At 46.2% G+C, this 21316-nt stretch overlaps 1 long non-coding RNA gene across 1 annotated transcript in view; it reads left to right on the top strand.

The window, feature by feature from the left end:
• Positions 1 to 4138: 4138 nt before the first annotated feature.
• LOC144672903 (uncharacterized) overlaps positions 4139 to 21316 on the top strand; it is a 48246-nt gene continuing 31068 nt past the window's right edge. The window contains exon 1 of the long non-coding RNA XR_013574201.1: positions 4139 to 4313. This is a non-coding gene — a long non-coding RNA (uncharacterized LOC144672903). The remainder of the gene's footprint in view (positions 4314 to 21316) is intronic.

Genomic DNA, 21316 nt, shown 5'->3' with positions numbered 1-21316 from the left:
AGATGTTAAACTAAGACCCCATGTGCCAGCTCAAATTTTTATCTTTATAGGTGACAAGACAAAATTCCAAACACGATGGGATAGTATCTAAACCTTTTTCTTGGGGTACCTGCAGATCTTCTGTTGAAGTTAAAATGGGCAATCTACAGTATACCTGGAAATTAATGGCATAAATTTAAAGCGTATGGGATTAGGGTAGTGTATTAAGATGGATAGAAAACTGGTTTGCAGACAGGAAACAAAGAGTAGGAATAAATGGATCTTTTTCCGAATGGCAGGCAGTGACTAGTGGGGTACCGCAGGGATCGGTGCTGGGACCCCAGTTAGTCACAATATATATTAATGATTTAGATGAGGGAATGAAATGTAATATCTCTAAATTTGCAGATGACACAAAGCTGGGTGGGAGGGTGAGCTGTGAGGAAGCTGCAGAGATGCTTCAGTGCGATTTGGACAAGCTGAGTGTGTGGGCAAATGCATGGCAGATGCAGTATAATGTGGATAAATGTGAGGTTATCCATTTTGGTAGCAAAAACAGGAAGGCAGATTATTATCTGAATGGCTATAAATTGAGAGAGTAGAATGTGCAACGAGACCTGGGTGTCCTCGTACACCAGTCGCTGAAGGTTAGCATGCAGGTGCAGCAGGCGGTAAAGAAGGCAAATGGTATGTTGGCCTTCATAGCCATAGGATTTGAGTACAGGAACAGGGATGACTTGTTGCAATTGTACAGGGCCTTGGTGAGACTATACCTGGAATATTGTGTGCAGTTTTGGTCTCCTTATCTGAGGAAGGATGTACTTGCTACAGAGGGAGTGCAGCGAAGGTTTACCCGACTGATTCCTGGGATGGCAGGACTGACATATGAGGAGAGATTGCGTCGATTAGGATTATATTCGCTAGAGTTCAGAAGAATGAGGGGGGATCTCATAGAAACCTATAAAATTCTAACAGGACTAGAGAGGGTAGATGCAGGAAGGATATTCCCGATGGTGGAGGAGTCCAGAACCAGGGGTCACAGTCTGAGGATATGGGGTAGACCATTTAGGACTGAGATGAGGAGAAATTTCTTCACCCAGAGAGTGGTGAACCTGTGGAACTTGTTACCACAGAAAGTAGTTGAGACCAAAACATTGTATGCTTTCAAGAAAGAGTTAGATATAGCCCTTGGGGTGAAAGGGATCAAGGGTATGGGGAGAAAGCAGGAGTAGGCTATTGAGTTGAATGATCAGCCATGATCATAATGAATGGTGGAGCAGGCTCAAAGTGCCGAATGGCCTACTCCTGCTCCTTGTTTCTATGTTTCTATGTTTCATACTGATTTGTCTGGAATCAAGGACATGCTGATCAAAACGCAGCTGAAATGGTCTGTGCACGTCTTGGGAATGAATAATGATCAAGATTGTCTTCTACATTCAGCTGAAAACAAGCAAACATTCTCATAGAGTACAGTTCAAGTATCATAAGGATTACAATTACAAAGAGCCTAACACCCCATCACTGATGGCAGAATACCATTCACTAAAATGGATGTATCTTTCGGAGGTAATTCGTGAATGCTCATCTTTACTAGTAGCCCTGAAAAGAAATTGCTTCAACAATTTCATTAATTTGAACAGAATGAAAATCACTCCACCAAGTTATCTCTAGGGTGATAAAGTTTACTCCAGTGTGTAGAAACATAGCAAAACAAAAGAAAAAGCCAAAAGTCTGCAGAAAACTGAATTGTTTGTAATGAAAATGGAGATTGATCTCACACTTGCATATTGGATAACTGAACCATGCACAACACACGAGATGAGTCACTCCGTCCTAACACTACGCCTCCCTAGATGCCATGTTTTGATAAGTAATTTATCATTAACAGACAATGCAAAGGTTAGGAAGATAGGGAGATATGGTAGGAATGAGTCATTCAGCCCCTTGAACCTGTCCAGCCATTCAATCTGCAACCTTCACTACCCTTGCATAACAAAGTTGATGGACTTCAGTTATGCAATTTTCAGTTGACTTCGTAACAGTTTTTTTGGGGAAAAGAGTTCCAAATTTCCACTAGCCTTTTATATATAGTTCCTATGTCTCAAGCCTATATTATTAGCAATAGAAAAAACACATAACAAGTACATCTCAATATGTGTATAGATATATTTAAAAACTTTGGGACCTTTGGCCTGAGTTTTGAGGATGACGGGGGCCGTCTGAAAAGTTGGCGGGGAACACATTCCCATGGACTCCGGCTGCCCCGCTGCAAATTTACGCTCCTAACGTGCAATGATTGGCATTAGGTGGGACTTCCGCCCCTCACTCGGGAGCAAGTCCCTTCTTGGAGAGCAGCCAACCAACCTGATTGGCTGGCAGCTCTCCAGTCCCTGCAGCAACAGTGCTGCAGGAGCCAGAAGAGGAACTGCACAGAGCTGCCTGAAGCTAAGTCCCGGGAACTGGAGACCCAGGCAAGTGTGAGGGAGCCTAGGGCGGGGAGAGTAGGGAAGGCCTGGGGCTCGGTGGAGGGGCGGGGTTCGATTGGGGTCTTGGGGGATAGGCTGGGAGCGGGGGAGGGGAGGTCTGGAGATCACTGGGCCTTAAGAGGAGGACGTCCCCAGTCAGGAGGGGGCTTCTGATAGAGGTGGCCCCCCCACCCACTTCCCGCCCGAGATCTAACTTTCTTTATTTTCGGGTTTCCCCCACGGAGATTCAATCCTCCCACCAGCCTAAAAATTGAAGCTCGATGGAAAACAGCCCTTAAGAGGACATTAATTGTTCACTTAAGGTTGTCAATTGGAGCAAGGGCAGGCTTCCCACCTGAGGCCTTGGCCGTCCTAGCGTAAAATCGCTGTGAGGTTAGGGTGGGTGGGAACCAGGAAGGAATCCCATCCCTTCAATTTCATGCTCCCCACCCCTGCCTAAAAACCTGGTGGAGGAGGGGGAGCATAAACTTCTGACCTTTGTCTACATGACACACACTATATAGATCAAATTGTTGTTGTGACTTGCTGATGGAAGTCAAATAGGAACTTCAATGTTTTTATGAAATAAATACAGGATAAAGTGAGAGGTTCCTCTATCCATTGAGAAATATCAAAATTCCACAGCTCCTGGAAGAAGCCATCCACTGAAAAGTTGTAAATAAACTCATGAGGATCTGAAGCCAATGAAAAGGTTTGCTAAAGGTCAGAAACATACTATACTTTATGTGTGATTTTGGCAGGAACAACCTTGAGCCTAGCACATTTTAGGTATGGCCAAAGGAAAATATTACTAGAAATGTAGAAAGTAAGTGAAATGCTGCATAAGCCAGGAAAAAAGGCTAAACAACAGGGAGACGGATTGAAAAATATTGCAGTCCCTGCAGAGCTGGTGGGTCAGAATAAAAGACATTAGGCTACTGTTAAATCGTTCACAACTGTCTGAGCATTTATAATTGGTTGTTGAATCTTTTATTTTTCTAGTAAGTTTCTCCTATGTACAGGTCATTGTCATTGTCAAAATCTCTTGGCCATAAAATTTGTCTCCGATGCATCTGAAATCCTGAACTGAAAACAACGTTGGCCAGGACGCTTCTGGTCATTTCCACTGCCGCCCTGACTGATAGGGAACAAATGGGGGCATATCATGCATGCACTGGAAGTATGCTGAGTTGGCAGATTTTTCCCCCCTGATTCCCATTGACTCCATTTTCACTAGGGCTCCTTGATGCCACAATCGGTCAAATGCCAAATGTCAAGGGCAGTCACTCTCACCTCACCTCTTTTGTTCTACTCTTTTGTCTATGTCTGGAATAAGGCTGTAATAAGGTCAGGAACTGAGTGGCCCTGGTGGAACCCAAGATGAGCGTCATAGTGTAGGTTATTGCTGAGTAAGTGCCAGCTTGCAGCACTGCTACATTCCATCACCTTGCTCATGACTGTAACTACACTGATAGGGCGGCAGTTGGCTGGGTTGCTGTTGTTCTGGTTATGGTGGACAGTCACTTTAACAACACCATCTCATCTAAGATCCTACATAAAAGGCCTCCGAGTCCATTACTGGGGAGGGCTTAGCACACACCACAGGCATGCAACCTTCTGAAGCGATCTTTAACCCACAGTGCTCACACTCAATCCACCTGTCTTTTTGCAGGACAAGATAGCCCATAACAGGAGGGCGAGAGAGAAGGTAGGAGGTGGAGCTGAGGAACCTTATGCAGTTTGAAGAGCAGGCTACTGAGCTGGCAGGCGAAGACACAGACTGTGGCTGTGCCGATGGCACGATTGGCATCCCCCAACAGCCCAGTGAAGAAGCATCCATTATACAGAGACACCATTCAGACACCGACTGTGAGTTATTTGTAATGTTTGAGCCAGCCTAGGTGATCGCTCATTCTCACTTTTCTCCATTCCAATGCCAGCAAGAAGAGGGGGAGGCCAGCATCTTCCACAGAAGAAAGACCCAGTCCCCAGGCCACCTTGAAGGAGTAATCACTGTGTTCACCTGCACCCTCCACCAGTGCAGAGACACACATCTTGGTGGGTCATAGATCTAGAGGAGGATCAGATTCATACTCTGATGGTCACCTCGCTGACATGGATCCACAGCAGGTGGAGGCAGTGACAGCCGAGGTTTCTGGCACTCAGACGACTGCTGAATACCAGGCCCCTGCAGAGTCCAAGTCTGATCACAAGAATCTGCAATTGGCCCGAGGACTTATATTGAGGATGCAAAGAGACATAGGGGAATATCAGGCAGAGATGTCTGAGGCTGTCAACAGACTAGGACAAGAGATGGACGAATCCATCTGCACTCTCTCGGATGTTGTGGCTCAGACATGGGAGTACATCGAACTCTCCATAGGAAGAGTGGCTACCACCTTGGAGACCCAGGTCTAGCAGAAGGCATAGTTTCTGCTAGATTTGCACTCAAACCTGCACTCCATCGCTCTAGCTATGGTGGGATCCAGCAGTGGCTAGGCGAGAGGGGGACGGGGCACCTTGACCTCCCTCCAGGTGCCCCTTCTCCTCAAGAAGTCAAGGAGGAGCTCTCTGGCACCCACAGGGAGGAGGAGTGCCAGCCAGGCACCCCAGGGGAATCAACCCAGGACACTCCAAGGGTGCATTGCTGCTCCATCTCCTCTCTGACAGTGACCACACCACCTCCAGCAGGTCAGGCTGAGGAGGGTGCCCCTGCGCCAGGACAGGAGACACCAACTAGGCCAGGGCCCTCCATGCCTCGGGCCTCGAGAGGACACCTGCCAAAGTTATCTCAGACAACAGGGCATAGCAGTTAGAAGGCTGTCTCCACCTCTGCTGCGGATGTTGGGGCTACACCTAGATTTAGCGGTAGAGTAAGGAAAATTTTAAAATTTTGAATGCACACTGGTGGCATGGTGTTCACTCATTGTAAATACTTTGCACTTTTGTAAATATATTCTGCTCTATTCATTCTCCAAACCTTATTGATTCAATGGATATTCCAGTGATACTACATTATGCGTACATTCAGGGGTCAAACATGCCCCCGTGCTCCCAAAGAGCTCCCATCTGGAACTTCAGATGCTCACCACAGTGACTAAGCTTTATCTCCACATTTATGCCATCAGCAAAGCCGCATAAGGTGTGACCATGATGGCTGACCAATACACATGTAACTCTTCAATCTCAGGCAGATATATGGGCGGGGGAGAATCGCTCATCAGTCTTGTTGAGTATCCTACTACCATCACCCTTTGCCAGCTAAAGGATATCCTAGAGGACCAGAGATGGGTGTTCCTCCTGTTCACGCATGAATGTGTATGGAGGCATTACTCTTCGACCAGGGTGATGAAAGCCATGTGCAAGAAGCCGGACATGGACACTTATCCTTTTGTCTCCACCATCCTCAAAACTCTGTATAGAGAACATTGCCACTGCCGCATAGAGAACCAACAGATGGATCCATTTTCAGCCACAACTGTTCACCCAGAAGGATGGAGGACAGGAGTCGCAAGTTGGCAGCCATCCACCATCCATACTCCTTGTAGGCATCCACTTCCATCCATCCCGCCCTCTGACTGCAGCCAATGGCAAATGGCTCAGAATGAATGACAGCTCCACACATTGCTGGGATCTCGATGTTATGGGACCCATGACTCTGCGAGAGACCTGCTGCTGTGTGGGCTTCACCATAGAATGAGGATCTCAACTGACCATAGTCCTCATACGCTTTCCTCATCGCTATAAGGGTGTCCCTTTAGTCGGCCTATTGTGCTGACCTGGAGCTCTACCCACCCAAAAATATCCCCCTCCCACCTCAATATATCGCAGCTTGATATTGAGGGCATTGCCTTGCTGCTGCAGAGATGTGTGCCTCCTTCCTAACCCACTCCACCACCGTTTACCCTCCCCCTGTCATCCATCAAATTCCCTCATCACCACTGACCCACCCAATGTGACCTTTACCCTCTCCTCTGTCACCCTTGAACCATCCCCACATTACCCTGGACTCTATCACTATCCACCTCCACATGCCTTTCTCCCCCTTGGAGTCCACGCCTGTTACTATGCCCATGTCCACCCTGACCCTGCCTATTCCCAATATCCATGCCACCTTTCTTGTTCCCCTCCATACCCAACTGATGATACCTACACATGCCAGACACACACTCTGAACTTCCACCCTACTGAATCCCACTTCCCCCTTTGACTGTCACTGTTCTCTCTTACCATCAGTACCCTGAGTTCTCCACCCAGGACCCCATCATCGCTTCCACAGACACTGCCCTCTGAAACACTCCACCCCTACACCCCCAGAAACTCTAACCCCCCCTTCCATCCTTCTACCCCATTTCCAACCTTTGACACTCCACCTCCTTTCCACCCTTCCACTCCCCGTTCCAGCCTTTGACACTTTAGCTGCACTTACAGCCTTCCATCCACTCACTTCTAGTCTTAGGCACTTTATCACTCTCCTTCCATCATTCCACCCTCTTTTGAGCCTTTCACCTGGCTTCCAGCCTCCCTACCTTCACTTCCCCTTCTGGCCTTCCACGCCTCCCCTTTCCCCTTCCCATGCATACCATCTCCTGCCAAGGCACAGCTTTGGCTCCCAGCACCTGAGAGCAGTGTGCAAGAATGGGGAAGGCAGTGTCGAGTGCCCGGTGAGTCCAGGGAGTCTCCCTCGCAAGGCGCACACCACTTATGTACAGTTGTGAAACAGAACATTCTAAATTCCTGCTGGTGGGGCACTAAATTTGGAGGGGAGGCAAGATTCTGGTGTATTGGACTTTTAATGAACATTCATGAGATGCAACTAGGATTCCCGACTAGATCCACTCGATTTTAAGCCACCATGAAATTCAGGGGAACAAGATTCCAAACTAATTTCCTGACCTCAGGAAACTGGCTTTTGGCTTCCTACCAAATCTTGCTCCCCTCTGCCATGATTTTGCCATAAGACCCTGACCCCCTATGGCATCATGCCACCATCGCAGTTGCTTCACAATTCTGCACAATTCCATCCGTCTGCAATGGACCATTATAACGTCCACTTGGCCAAAATCTTGAAATATAGCCACCAAAAAAAATTCCATAGAAAACTTATCCAGCGACACTTCCAATGGTACAGACAAAACCTAACTATTCATTCGTCTTGCACAATCCCATAATGTCTTTCTTACCAATACCTTGCTTAGTGAACTTATGCAGCCCTATGTGAGTGTTACAACATGACTGCTCAATGTGGGGACGTGCAGATGACTTTGCAGGACAATCCTGAGCAGCTTTGGGCCTTGAGGGTTCAGCTTCAGATTGCAGCACCTTGGCATGGGTGGCAACAGCCTGGGCTGGCTTGCTAAAAGACAACAGGAAAGGCATTTGTGAAGTGAGAGGACAAATGCTGTCACCCAATGAGAGGACAGAAGAAAATGCTATCATGGAGCTAGCAACCACTTCCACTGGAAAGGATGGCCTCCAAGCTTGGCAGAAAGCCCGATGCAAAGTTGGACTGGCTACAGTCCATTTGTGACCAATGACTCAGTTGTGTACTTCACTGGACTAGTAATCCAGAGGCCCAGGCTAATGTTCTGCGGACATGGGCTCAAATCCCACCACAGTAGCTGGCAGAATTTAAATTCAATTAATTAATCTGAAATATAAAGCTAGTCTCAGTAATGGTGACTGTGAAACTACCATTGATTGTCAAAAAATCCATCCGGTTCACTAATGCCCTTTAGAGAAGTAAATCTGCCGTCCTTACCTGGTCTGGCCTACATGTGGCTCCAGACCCACAGCAATATGGTTGACTCTTAATTGCCCTCTGAAATGGCCTAGCAAGCCAGTCAGTTCAAGGGCAATTAGGGATGGGCAACAACAAAGGGACTTGGGAGTCCTAGTCCAGGATTTTCTTAAGGTTAACTTGCAGGTTGAGTCGGTAGTTAGGAAGGCAAATGCAATGTTGGCATTTATTTCGAGAGGACTAGAATATAAAAGCAGGGATGTGAGGCTTTATAAGGCTCTGGTCAGACCACATTTAGAATATTGTGAGCAATTTTGGGCCCCGTATCTCAGGAAGGATGTGCTGGCCCTGGAGAGGATCCAGAGGAGGTTCATGAGAATGATCCCAGGAATGAAAGGCTTAACATATGAAGAACGTTTGAGGACTCTGGGTCTATACTCGATGGAGTTTAGAAGGTTGAGGGGGGATCTGATTGAAACTTACAGAATACTGAAAGGCTTGGATAGAGTGGACGTGGGGAAGATGTTTCCATTAGTAGGAGAGACTAGGACCCGAGGGCACAGCCTCAGAATAAAGGGAAGACCATTTAGAACAGAGATGAGGAGAAACTTCTGTAGCCAGAGCGTGGTGAATCTATGGAATTCATTGCCACAGAAAGCTGTGGAGGCCAGGTCATTGAGTGTATTTAAGACTGAGATAAATAGGTTCTTGATTGGTAAGGGGATCAAAGGTTACGGGGAGAAGGTGGGAGAATGGGGTTGAGAAACTTATCAGCCATGATTGAATGGCGGAGCAGACTCGATGGGCCGATTGGCCTTATTTCTGCTCCTATGTCTTATGGTCTTATGATCTAAATGCTGACCTTGTTAATGACACCCACATCCCATGAAAGAATAAAGAAAAAAAATGTTATATTATCCTCTAAGATATATGCAGTGCAAATGTCTGAGTTGGTTGCTATGATCAAGTGGCAGTATTTCTTCATCATAAATCAGGTGTAGCTGTTCTTCATGAGGCTATAGCTGGCAAGCGGCACTTTGGGTTTTTGAAAGCAGAAATACAGAAGAGAAGGGTTGAGCTGAGGGAAGGAGATGGGGGTGGAATTTAAGTGGTCTATGGACACACCATTTGCAACTTGTACTTCATGCCAGATAGCAGGATAAGGGTGAGCTGGGAGTTGAGAAGGTACGTAAGGCAGGAAAATGTGGTCATCCTGAATGTTTTCAGCAACTCCCTTTGCAATGGCCTTAGTCACTGCCGGCCCCCAGAAGATGTAGGCATGTCTGCCTCGGCTGGTTCTCTGGTACTCCCTACAGTTATAGGTCACTTTGTCCTGCAAGAGAAAGGGAAGAATGTCAATGAACATTGTCATGACAGTATTATAAATTGAGAAAACTATACTTTACAGGTTGCATGTTTAAAAATGGATTTTAAGTCAAAATGGAGTCTGAGGTCACACAACTTCTCTTGAGGATTTAAAACCATTTTTCTTTTATCTCACGAGGAGGCAAAAGGATGCATTCTCAGACATTGAGACATTTGGAATTCAATGAGTGCTCAACAAATGTAAATAGACTCCAGCAGATGGGAAGAGGATGATACTGACTGTAATTAAATGATCAGAAAGCCGCATGTGGAAGATGACTTGCCATTTTTTACAGGGTCACACGATACATTGGCCATCTTTACTTCCTGTTAAAAATAGAGCAATAGACAGAACTCCATGACAAAACTTCATCACACAGGAAGAGAGGAGCTAACAAGAAAGCTAATGAATGGTGTAATCAGCCAGGTTAAAAATAAGGGCCGCATTGCAGTTCCTTGAAAGAGAAATAAAGAACCTCCTCTCTCCCCCTTACCTGGTTCCATCTTCAAGCTTACCTAATACAAACCAACCTCCTGTAGATTGTTACGAGGATGTGTTTTTCTTAAAGAAAAAGATACAATTTCTCCATGCTTTGTTCTCCTGGCTGGATTTTAATAAATTGTAATCTTATTAAGGCAATGGGAGACTGCTAGACAGCCATAATACTCAACTTACATTCCACCCAAGTTCAATGTAAAGGGAACACCCTGGAGGAGTGTTAAAGACCCCATCTCCCTTTGGCTTTCACACTATCTTGAAACTCATCTTAAAAGTTTCTGAGATGAGACATCAAAAATGTAGTTACCTGTTCTATGACACAATGAAAACAGCAGACATGCTAATCAGACCTGCTGAGTTTTTCCAGGTATTTTTGTTTTTGTTCTAGATTTCCAGCATCTGCAGTATTTTGCTTTTATCTTAGTGTTTAATTTGACTGCCACCTCTCTTCAAGGAATGTCTATCTTGAAGAAGTATTGCTCTTCTCTCTGACTATCTCTTTTGCCTTGATCACCTTCATTGCTTTCCATTTCTCTCCTGGTGTTTGACAAGGTGTTTACTAAAACTCACTTTCACAGCTTAGCTAATATCACCATCGTCAACACCCCTTTGTCTTTTTGTCTATGACATCTTTTGGCAATCTCCACCTATCACTGTCCCTCTATCCAGCTCTACCTGTTCCACCGCCCCCCTTAAACCAGCTTATATTTCACCTCTTTTCTATTTTTCTCCAGTTCCGATGAAGAATCATTCGGATTTGAAATGTTAACTGTATTCCTCTCCGCAGATGCTGTCAGACCTGCTGAGTTTTTCCAGGTATTTTTGTTTTTATGTTAATCAAGTTTCTCTGGAATGCACAGCCACCAAGGCTTTATAAGAACTGCTTACCAAGCCAGAGAGCGGAGATTAGAAGGATATACTGAAAGGCTGCAAAGAGGCCCATCTTTCTCTCGCTCTCTCTTTTGGAAGTATCGGGCATGCATATTGCAGAGTAACCATCCCAAGAAAGAAAATCCATTGCAAAACAAGATCTTTTGGAGATAAAACATGGAAATCTGTTTCGTACAGCTACACCCAGGAAGACAACTATACAAAATGGCCACAAAGTGGAATCATTGTGCCGAAACCAGCCAAAGGACAGTTAACCGCATGTTCTTTTCATTGTTTATTTTCCTCGTGAACTGTAGAAAACCTTCTATCCTTGTATTCTACCATCTGTCCTCTTGCGTGTGTGGGGCCCAGGGAATGCGTGAGATGTATGAATGAAGGTTACAATTTAATTTTTTTTTTTATTTGGAAAGTAGAGTCAATAAACTTATCTCATTCTTTGATTTAAACTCAGAAAACCTGCCTGATTAATTCTTTATAATCTGAAAGCGTACATAGTGGGACTCCTGCAGTATTGGCAAAGCACATCCTCACCAAATGTACAACTAAACCCTGTTACAGCCAGACCTAGAGTGTTAAATTAGGAGACTCAATTTTTACCCCTCCTCACGTGGTTGTAACTGAAATTTGACAGCTGACATCCAAGCTTAGATCCCCAGACAATAAGAGAATTGGAGTTGGGAAAGTAAATAGTTTCCTACAAGCAAATTTTCTTTTAAAAGAAAACAACTGCCACAGGTTTTCTTGGGTTTACAATACTAAAGTTCAAAAATGTCCAGATTTGGAGCCAGTACCTTTCTAGAACTGATGGAAATTGTTTTGATAACTTAACAGTTCTGCCCCTTGGAGAGCTGAAAAGCGTAGTGAAGGATTTGGAGTTAGAATTTCGCCTGAAAGCCAGGAAACCTGGAATTTTAAAACTGTGGCTAGAGAATGAGATTGTGAACCTGGAGAGGTTGCAACAGACAGCCTAACTTTAGCAAAATTACAGATAGAGCAGAAACAAATAGAGCTAGGATTCCAAGCTAGCGAAAGGGAGAAGAAAGAAAGAGAGGAGAAAGAAAGAGAAAAAAGAAAGAGAGAAAAAGAGAGAGAGGAAAGCAAGAGAGAATGAGCTTTCCAAAAAGAACAGCAAGAAAGGGAGATAAAAATATGTGAACTGTTTAGGCACAAGCCCCTGCGGTCACTGAAGGCATCTCTAGCTCAGGTCTGAGTACTGACTAATTCTACTTTGCCCATTTAATCCATAAATTTGATAAGGAAGAGGTGGAAGCCTTCTTCATCTCTTTTGAGAGAGTAGCTCAGCAAGTAAGGTGGCCAGTAGAAAGCCAGACCCTGCTCCTGCAAAGTAAGTTATCATGCAAGGATCACACAGTTTACTTTCTGTTGCCTAATGAGAGTTTGGCAAACTATGAGGTGGCAAAGAAGGCTATTTTAAGTGCATACAAATGGTGCTGGAGGTATACTGTCAGAAATTCCTTACCCCCCCGAAAAGGCAGGACCAGACATACATCAAATTTGAACGGCTTAAGCAGTTCACGTTTGATTAGTGGATATGAGCACCTCAGGCCAAAGCCACGTATGAAAACCTTCAAGACATAATGCTTCTCAATGAGTTCAAAAGTTCACTCTCTCTCCCTATAAAAATGCACAAAGAGAAATAGAAAGTGGCAGGATCCAAGCAGGCAACGCCTCTGACTAATGATTATGAGTTTGCCCAGAAGCCTACATCCCAAAGGAAACCATTCCCTAATTACCCCCAGCAATCTGATCTGGAATGGAGGCAAGTCAGCCTGTAGTCATACTGAGAGGTACCAGGGCCAGCCAATCTCTACTGCTGGGAACAGACATGACCTTTCCCCTAGAGAGTAGAGTACAAATCAAAGTACTGGTAAGGGGTATCAAGGGAGAATACATGCCCATACCTTTATCGAGGATGCAGCTGGAGTGCAATCATATTTCAGGACTTGTGACAGTGGGAGTCATCCCCAGTTTACCTGTTGATGGGGTTGACAAGCTCCTCAGAAATGACCTGGTGGGATCAAAGATGGTCATGTCCCCGGTGATTTTAGAGAAGCCGAGCAAAGTCAGGGAGACAGAGCAGCTCCAGGATAAAGTCCCTAGCATTTTCCCTGACTGTGTGATAACCTGGTCTATGAACAAAAAGCCCCGTCAGAAGAGGCCAACCAGGCACTGCAGACGGATAACCCACAGTACTGTTAGGTCCACCCATAGTACTGTTAGGAAGGGTTTTGATCCAGAATTTTGACCCAGCAATAGTGAAGAAACAGTGATATATTTCCAAGACAGGATGATAAGTGACTTGGAGGGGAACTTCCAGGTGGTGGTTTCCCCATCTATCCGCTGCCCTTGTCCTTCTAGATGGTAGTGGTCGTGGGTTTGGAAGGTGCTGTGTAAAGAACGTTGGTGAATTCCTGCAGTGCATCTTGTAGATTGTACACACTGCTGCCACTGTGTGTCAATGGTGGAGGGAGTGAATGTTTGTAGGTGTGGTGCCAATCAAGTGGGCTGCTTTGTCCTGGAAGATATCAAGCTCCTTGAGTGCTGTTGGAGCGGCACTCATCCAGGCAAGTAGGGAGTATTCCATCACACTCCTGACTTGTGCCTTGTAGATGGTGGACAGGCTTTGAGGAATCAGGAGGTGAGTTACTCGTCGCAGGATTCTTAGTCTCTGATCTGCTCTTATAGCCACAGTATTTATGTGGCTAGTCCAGTTCAGTTTCTGGTCAATGGTAACCCCAGGATATTGATAGTGGGAGATTCAGTGATGGTAATGCCATTGAACATCAAGGGGCGATGGTTAGATTTTCTCCTGTCGAAGATGGTCATTGCCCAGCATTTGTGTGGTGCAAATGTTACTTCTGACTTGTCAGCCAAAGCCTGGATATTGTCCAGGTCTTGCTTCATTTGGACATGAACTGCTTCAGTATCTCAGGAGTCACGAATGGTTGCTGAACATTGTGCAATCATCAGCGAACATCCCCACTTCTGACCTTATGATGGAAGGAAGGTCATTGGTGAAGCAGCTGAAGATGGTTGGGCCTAGGACACTACCCTGAGGAACTCCTGCCGTGATGTCCTGGAGCTGAGATGACTGACCTCCAACAACCACAACCATCTTCCTTTGTGCTAGGCTTGACTTCAACCAGTGGAGAGTTTTCCCCCTGATTTCCTTTGACTCCAGTTTTGCTAGGGCTCGTTGATGCTGCACTCAAAAATGGTAAAATGTGGCCTTGATGTCAAGGGCAGTCACTCTCACCTCACCTGCAATAACCATGGATCTCATTCATCCTGTATTGCTGCAACTTCAGGAGCAGGAGGATAGAATATGAAGGAAAGCTCTTGATGTCCAAGACAAAGGCCACAAGGTTAACAGCAGGCAATTCCAGAGAGGGAAGCTCTCAATGAAGATGGGAACTAGCGCATCAACACATCCTGAGGACAAGAACAAACTAGATCCAGGTGGGACTTTCACTGCCTTGACCGGTCTGCGGGGGAAACTGCAGCGTGACATCACTGAACCATAGGGCCACTTACTGTTTGCGCTTGGACATTTGTCCACTTTAGTATGGCGTCACAGCAGGTGATCAGAATCAATAGCTGGAGACGGGATGGCATCAGCTCCAGGGATCCAAGGGCAGCAGGTGGAGAGCGTGTGGCAGCAGCTCCAGCGATCAACAGGTGAAAAGAGGTGGCAACAGTTGTAGTTCCCAATACCTCCTTTCAGGCAGTGAGAATAATGCTCCTGGCTTGCAGGGAATGAATGCCATGTAAAAATGGCACCTGGACCCGCGACCTGTAAGATAACTGCAGGGGCTTGACTTCCTGTCCAGCCCCGCCACATGGTACTACTCATGCGTAAATACCTAATTGGCTGGCTGCTGTGTGATTGTGCATGGCCAGCTGTCCTGCCTACAAGTGGAAGTGCCGTACACTTCTGGTACTTCCGCCAACAACCTCGCCGCTACCAAAATACTCTACCCATGAACTCAGCTCCGCAACATTGCTTACTAGTCTGTCTTCCTCTCCACTACTCTACACGTGTCACAGGAAGCAGTGCCAGCCCCTGCCTGCCACCCCCAAAGCGGATTGGGCTTTGCCAGCATGGCCCAACGCATCATTTCTTTCACCCATGTAAAGCCCCAGTCAGAAACATCCAACCTGGGGAAATGAGAGATTGAATCTAACTGGAGTGAACTAAGTGAAACACAGAAAGTAAGTGAGCAGGAAGAGCTGCTGGTGGAACATGAGGAGGAGGAAGTGGCAGTATGGAGGGTCCGGATACATTGCTATTGACTAAAGAGCCTGCTGACATAGATCTCACTGTTCCAGTTTTTTGATAAAAGATGTTAGCAGAGCATTAAAAGTAAATGCAAGCATTGGGGCAATACCAAACAATATGCCTCAGATGGCATATTTGAATGTGCAGTACCATGCTGGATGGTTCACTTGCAGAACAATCGGGATTCTATGACTCCATGATTCAATATGGCTTGTTGTAGGACATCTGCAAATGGATTCTACAATACCCCAAGCATGTTTTGTATTTCTCCTTTGCTTGACCTGGATGCTCAGAATTCTGCCTTAGATATCAGAAATGCTAGATCTGGAAAGGATTGGGACTAATTTTTACACAAGCACCAGAGGGCAATACTTTGATCAAATTTGTATCATTAGATTTGCATTCCTGGAGGATCAGTGGCTAATGGGAGTCAGGTCCTGGTGTTAGTGGTATGTCAGGAATGGACGTACATCAGAGTGTTCTCTCAGGATGGCAACATATGTGGATCCTCCTGCCAAGTCTTGAAATGCATCCAGTTGTAGCTCTAATGACCTGGAGTTTTGGCTGCATTACAGCAGTACAAAAGGTACAAATTGGAAGATCACGAGATTATGAAACAGTGGATTAATATGCTGACAATAATATTCACCAAGGGCATCAAAGGAATCTTACATCCTCATCAAGTAATTGTCTGGGGTTTACCACTCAGCCTATGCTTAGAGATTAATAGTGATTAAATTTGGCTTCTGAATTGTTTTACATCAACCAGTTTGGATTATGTTAACATTTACACTAGTAACCTCCCATTAGGATTCACACAAACTATGGAGTGAATGAATTAACTTGTTCTCATTAATTTTCGAATAAGCGAGACAACAAACTCATGGCCCAGCTCAAATTTTAAGATTATGGGCTGTAACTTCGGAGCTGCAGAGCAGTGTGTCTGGGGGCTACCCCAAAGATGCGCTGGGGAAACCCCCAGAAGTTCCCAGGTAAGGATGGCATGGCAATTGCCCCGTACTGGGAATCATCCAAAAATGCGATTTAAATCACAAACTTTGGGTGGTTCCAACTGCCTTACACCAATAGTTCCCCAGAAAAAGCTAGAAGAATTAAAACCGCTTCTAGCTTCTGGATAACTATTGTACAGACCAACACCGACTCCCCCACAGGATACGCCCACACTCCCGCACCATGGGACTCTCCCATGGGACTCGCCCCAAGCCCTGACTACCCCACTAGGCTTGACCCAATTCAATCTCCCCCAGCCCCCCCACCCCCCGCCTACTGTCCAACCCTCCCCATCCCCAACTGTCTGCCCTCCCCCATGACAGTCCTGCGACCTGACTGTCCAAACCCCCCACCCCGTCCGCCCCAAGACTGCCCAACCACCCCCGGCTGCCTGACCCCACCCCCCCACAAAAATTCTAACCACTTACCTGATGAACCTACCCTCTACCTGGCTGGACTTTAAACCTATCTGATTTACGGCAGCTGGATGTTGCCTGGGCTGGAGTGTTTCAGCTATGAAAAGAGATTGGATAGGCTAAGGTTTTTTTCCTTAGAGCAGAGAAGGTTGAGAGGGGACCTGATAGAGCTATACAAAATTATGAGGGGCATAGATAGGATAGATAGGAAGAAACAAAAGTTTCCCCTTAGCGGAGATGTCAATAACCAGGAGGCATAGGTTTAAGGTAAGGGCAGGAGGTTTCATGGGGATTTGAGGAAATATTTTTTTCACCCAGAGGGTGGTTGGAATCTGGAACACACTGCCTGAGGGGGTGGTAGAGATAGGAACCCACACAACATTTTAGAAGTATTTAGATGAGCACTTGAAACACCAAAGCATACAGGGCTACGGGCCAAGTGCTGGAAAATGGGATTAGAATAGATAGGTGCTTGATGGCCGGCATGGACACGATGTGCCAAAGGACCTGTTTCAGTGCTGTATAATTCTATGACTCTATGGTGCTTGGCTCCTTTCCTCTGATTCAGCAGCGCTCAACTGAAAGCCTCAAGAGCGTGCTTCCCTGCACAGTCGTCACCTGGCCTGAGTCGGAAGGTTGGGTGAGACAGGATCAAAAAGATTACAAGGTAAAAATATTGGAGCAGAGTGGCAAACCAACTTTGATCGTCACTCTGCAGAAGTTCAGGCCCTATGTCGTCATCTCCTGGATTTCCTTGCCAGAGGAAATAGACATCAGGAGGCTGAGGCTTGAGTGGAATGGGGACACATTGCTTGAGGGTAGGTAGGTGGACATGGGAAATAGGCAGAAAATGACACAAGCCACAGGTAGTGTATTGTGGTAAACAGAGACACAATCAGTGGCTTTGGAAGGAGGTCTCATATAGTAGCAGATTCCTTATTTCTTAACTCTAACAAGTTAGAGTCTGCCTGTACACTACTAGCAACATTATTTTTTTATTGAAAAAATGCTTTTTTCATAAAATATCTGGAAGAACATTACAAACATTTCTAAATCGCCATCAGAAAAAGTACAATCAGATTCAACTTTTATACATGGATCACGAGATGCTTCAATACAATCAATGAATATTACAATCATTTCAATATAGTCATTACAGGCAGTCAAACAGTGCAATGGTATTGGAGTTATCAACATACACCATGTTGTACTCTGAGATGCTTCAATACAATTATAATACAATTAGTATTCAATGCATACATTCATTTTGAGCCATACAGCCCGAGGGGTCTATAAAATTCCCAGCCCCTCGGTGCACTATGGCAGAAAGGTCTTAGACAGCGACCTTTCCCCATTGCACCTTTGCAGTGGCTGCCCCAAGCTTTAGTGCGTCCCTCTGTACGTAGTCCTGAAACTTGGAATGCGCCAGTCTGCAACACTTGGTTGGGGACAACTCTTTGCACTGGAAGACCAACAAGTTTCGGGCAGACCAAAGAGCGTCTTTCACCGAGTTGATGATCCTCCAGCTGCAGTTGATGCTTGTCTTGGTGTGTGTCCCTGGGAACAACCCATAGAGCAGAGTCCTGTGTCACAGTACTGCTCGGGATGAACCTCGACAGAAACCACTGCATCTCTCTCCAGACCTTCTTTGCAAAGGCACAATCCACAAGGAGGTGAACAACAGTCTCGTCCCCACCACAGCCACCTCGAGGGCAACGTGCAGAGGGGCTGAGACTCCTGGCGTGTAGGAAGGATCTGACGGGGAGGGCCTTTCTCACCACCAGCCAAGCTACATCTTGGTGCTTGTTGGAAAGTTCTGGTGATGAGGCATTCTGCCAAATGACTTTGACAGTCTGCTTGGGGGACCATCCGACAGGATCCACCATCTCCTTTTCCCGCAGGGCCTCTAAGACGTTACGTGCCGACCACTGCCTGATGGACTTCTGGTCAAAGGTGTTTCTCTGCATAAATTTTTCCACGAGTGACAGGTGGTAAGGCACAGGAGCGTTCCGCTGTAGCGTGGCCAGACCCATCCTTCGCAACACCGGGGACAGGTAGAACCTCACCATGTAGTGACACTTGATGTTTGTGTACTGAGGGTCTACACACAGCTTGATGCAGCCGCACACAAAGGTGGCCATCAGGATGAGGGCGATGTTGGGAACGTTTTCCCCCCTTATCTAGAGGCTTGTACATCGCGTCCCTGCGGACAAAATCTATTTTCGACCTCCAGATAAAGCGAAAGATGTCTCGGATGATCGCCATCGCACAGGAGTGTGGAATGGGCCAGACCTGCGCCACATACAGCAACAGCGAGAGTGCCTCACACCTGATGACCAGGTCCTTACCCGCAATGGAGAGGGAGCATCGCTCCCACATGCCCAGTTTTTTTTGCACCATAGACACTCGCTCCTTCCAGTTTCTAACGCATGCCCTGGTCCCTCCAAACCATATCCCCAGCACCTTCAGGCCGTCAGCCCTTACAGTGAAGGGGACAAAGGATCGGTTATCCCAGTTCCCAAAGAACATGGCCTCATTCTTCCCACAATTTACCTTGGCTCCTGAGGCCAGTTCGAACTGGTTGCAGATGTGGATCAGTCTGCGCACCGACAGTGGATCCGAGCAGAAGACGGCGACATCGTCCATGTACAGGGAGGCTTTGACCTGAGTGCCTTCACTGCCAGGGATCGTCACTCCTCTTATGCCCGGATCCTTCCTGATGGACTCAGCAAAGGGTTCTATGCAACACACAAACAGGACAAGGGATAGAGGGCAGACTTGCCTGACTCCAGATTTAATAGGAAAGCTAACTGATTCCCACCCATTGATTGAAACTGCGTTACTGATGTTAGTGTAGAGCAGCTGGATACAGTTGCGGATTTCCTCCCCAAACCCCATTTTGGGGAGCACATCCACCATGTAGGTGTGTGATATTCTTTCAAAGGCCTTCTCCTGATCCAGGCTGATGAAGCAGGTGTCCACACTCCTGTCCCGCACATCGGCAATCATACCCCTGAGTAGCGCAAGGCTGTCAGCGATCTTTCTGCCAGGTACCGCACAGGTCTGGTCAGGGTGGATCACCAATTCCAGAGCAGACTTGACCCGATTGGTGATGACTTTAGACAGAATCTTATAGTCCAAATTCAACAGTGAAATGGGTTGCCAACTTCTAATTTCCTCCCTTTCCCCCTTGTGCTTGTAGATTAGGGTGATGATGCCTTTCCTCATGGATTCTGACATGCTGCCGGACAGAAGCATACTCTCGTTCACTCCCAGCAGGTCTGAGCCAATCCAGTCCCACAGAGCCGAATACAACTCAGCCGGCAAGCTGCCGTCGCTTCCGGGAATCTTACTCTTCTCAAAGGACTCAAGGGCCTTAGTCAGTCCGTCAGGAGTTAACAGTTTGTCCAGGCTCTCCCGTGTACTATCGTCTAAGACCTCCATGATAGAGGACAGGAAGGACTGGGAGGCCGTGCTGTCTGTGGGCTTCACGTCATACAATCGGCATAAAAAGATTTGCTGATCCTCAAAATGTCAGACTGCGATGACTCTACTGAGCTCTCTTCTTCCTTCAAGCTGCTGTTCACAGAGCTCTCTTTGTGTACCTTTTGGAAGAAGAAACGTGAGCATGTCTCATCCTGCTCCACGGAGCGGACTCTAGACCTGAAGCTGATTTTGGAGGCCTCTGAGGCAAAGAGCATGCTGGCTCTTCACCTCTTGGAGTTCCTCCTTGACACTGACTCCCATCAACTGCAGCTGGAGCAGGTTCTGCATGTTTTTCTGGAGTTGGGACATTTCCCTCTGTTCCTTTCTAGCTTTCTGGATGCCTTTGAGGATGAAAAACCTTTTGATGTTTTCCTTGATTGCTTCCCACCAGTGTGTCAGAGCAACATTTTTTTTTTGAAAAATATACTTTATTCATAAAATATCCGGAAGAACATTCCAAACCATTTCAAAATCACCATCACATAAGTCAGAGCAACATTATTGCATAACTGCAACATAGTGGGTGACTTAAGTTGGGTGCCAAATGTGTATGGTATTGGCAGTGTAGCCATGGGTCTCCCACTTTCAAGTTCAGGTCACGTTATCGTTTTCCCATTGGCCTCATGCATCAAATGAATGAGGAGGATTTCATGTGAAATTTCTTCACCCAGAGAGTAGTTAGAATGTGGAGGTTGCTTTCATGTGCCACAGTCAAGGTGAATAGAATAGATGGACTTAAAGAGAAACTAGATGAGCCAATGAGGGAGAAAGGAACAGAAAGTAATGTTGATAGGGTTAGATGAAGTAAATAGGAGGGGGTCATGTGGAGCATTGTCATTGGCATAGACTAGTTGGGCCCAATGGCCTCTCCTGTGCTGTAATTTCTATGTATTCTATGTAGCACCAAGAAAACTCAAATACTAATTTAAAGTACAAATAAGTTAAATTTATTGATACCAAAACTATGCATCTTGTGTCAACTAGTGTTTCTTCCCCATTGCTTAATCTTGATTTTTTAAATATTCATTCATGGGATGTGGGCATCGCTGGCCAGGCCAGCATTTATTGCCCATCCCTAATTGCCCTTGTTTAGAGAGCATTTTAAGAGTCAACCACATTGATAAGAATCTTGATAAGAATGTATGTATCCTCATGCTCCTCGGA

Source organism: Cetorhinus maximus, chromosome 3 (genome assembly GCF_964194155.1).
Source record: "Cetorhinus maximus chromosome 3, sCetMax3.hap1.1, whole genome shotgun sequence".
NCBI classification, from domain to species: Eukaryota; Metazoa; Chordata; class Chondrichthyes; order Lamniformes; family Cetorhinidae; genus Cetorhinus; species Cetorhinus maximus.
This window is presented reverse-complemented; position numbering and strand designations above follow the sequence as displayed.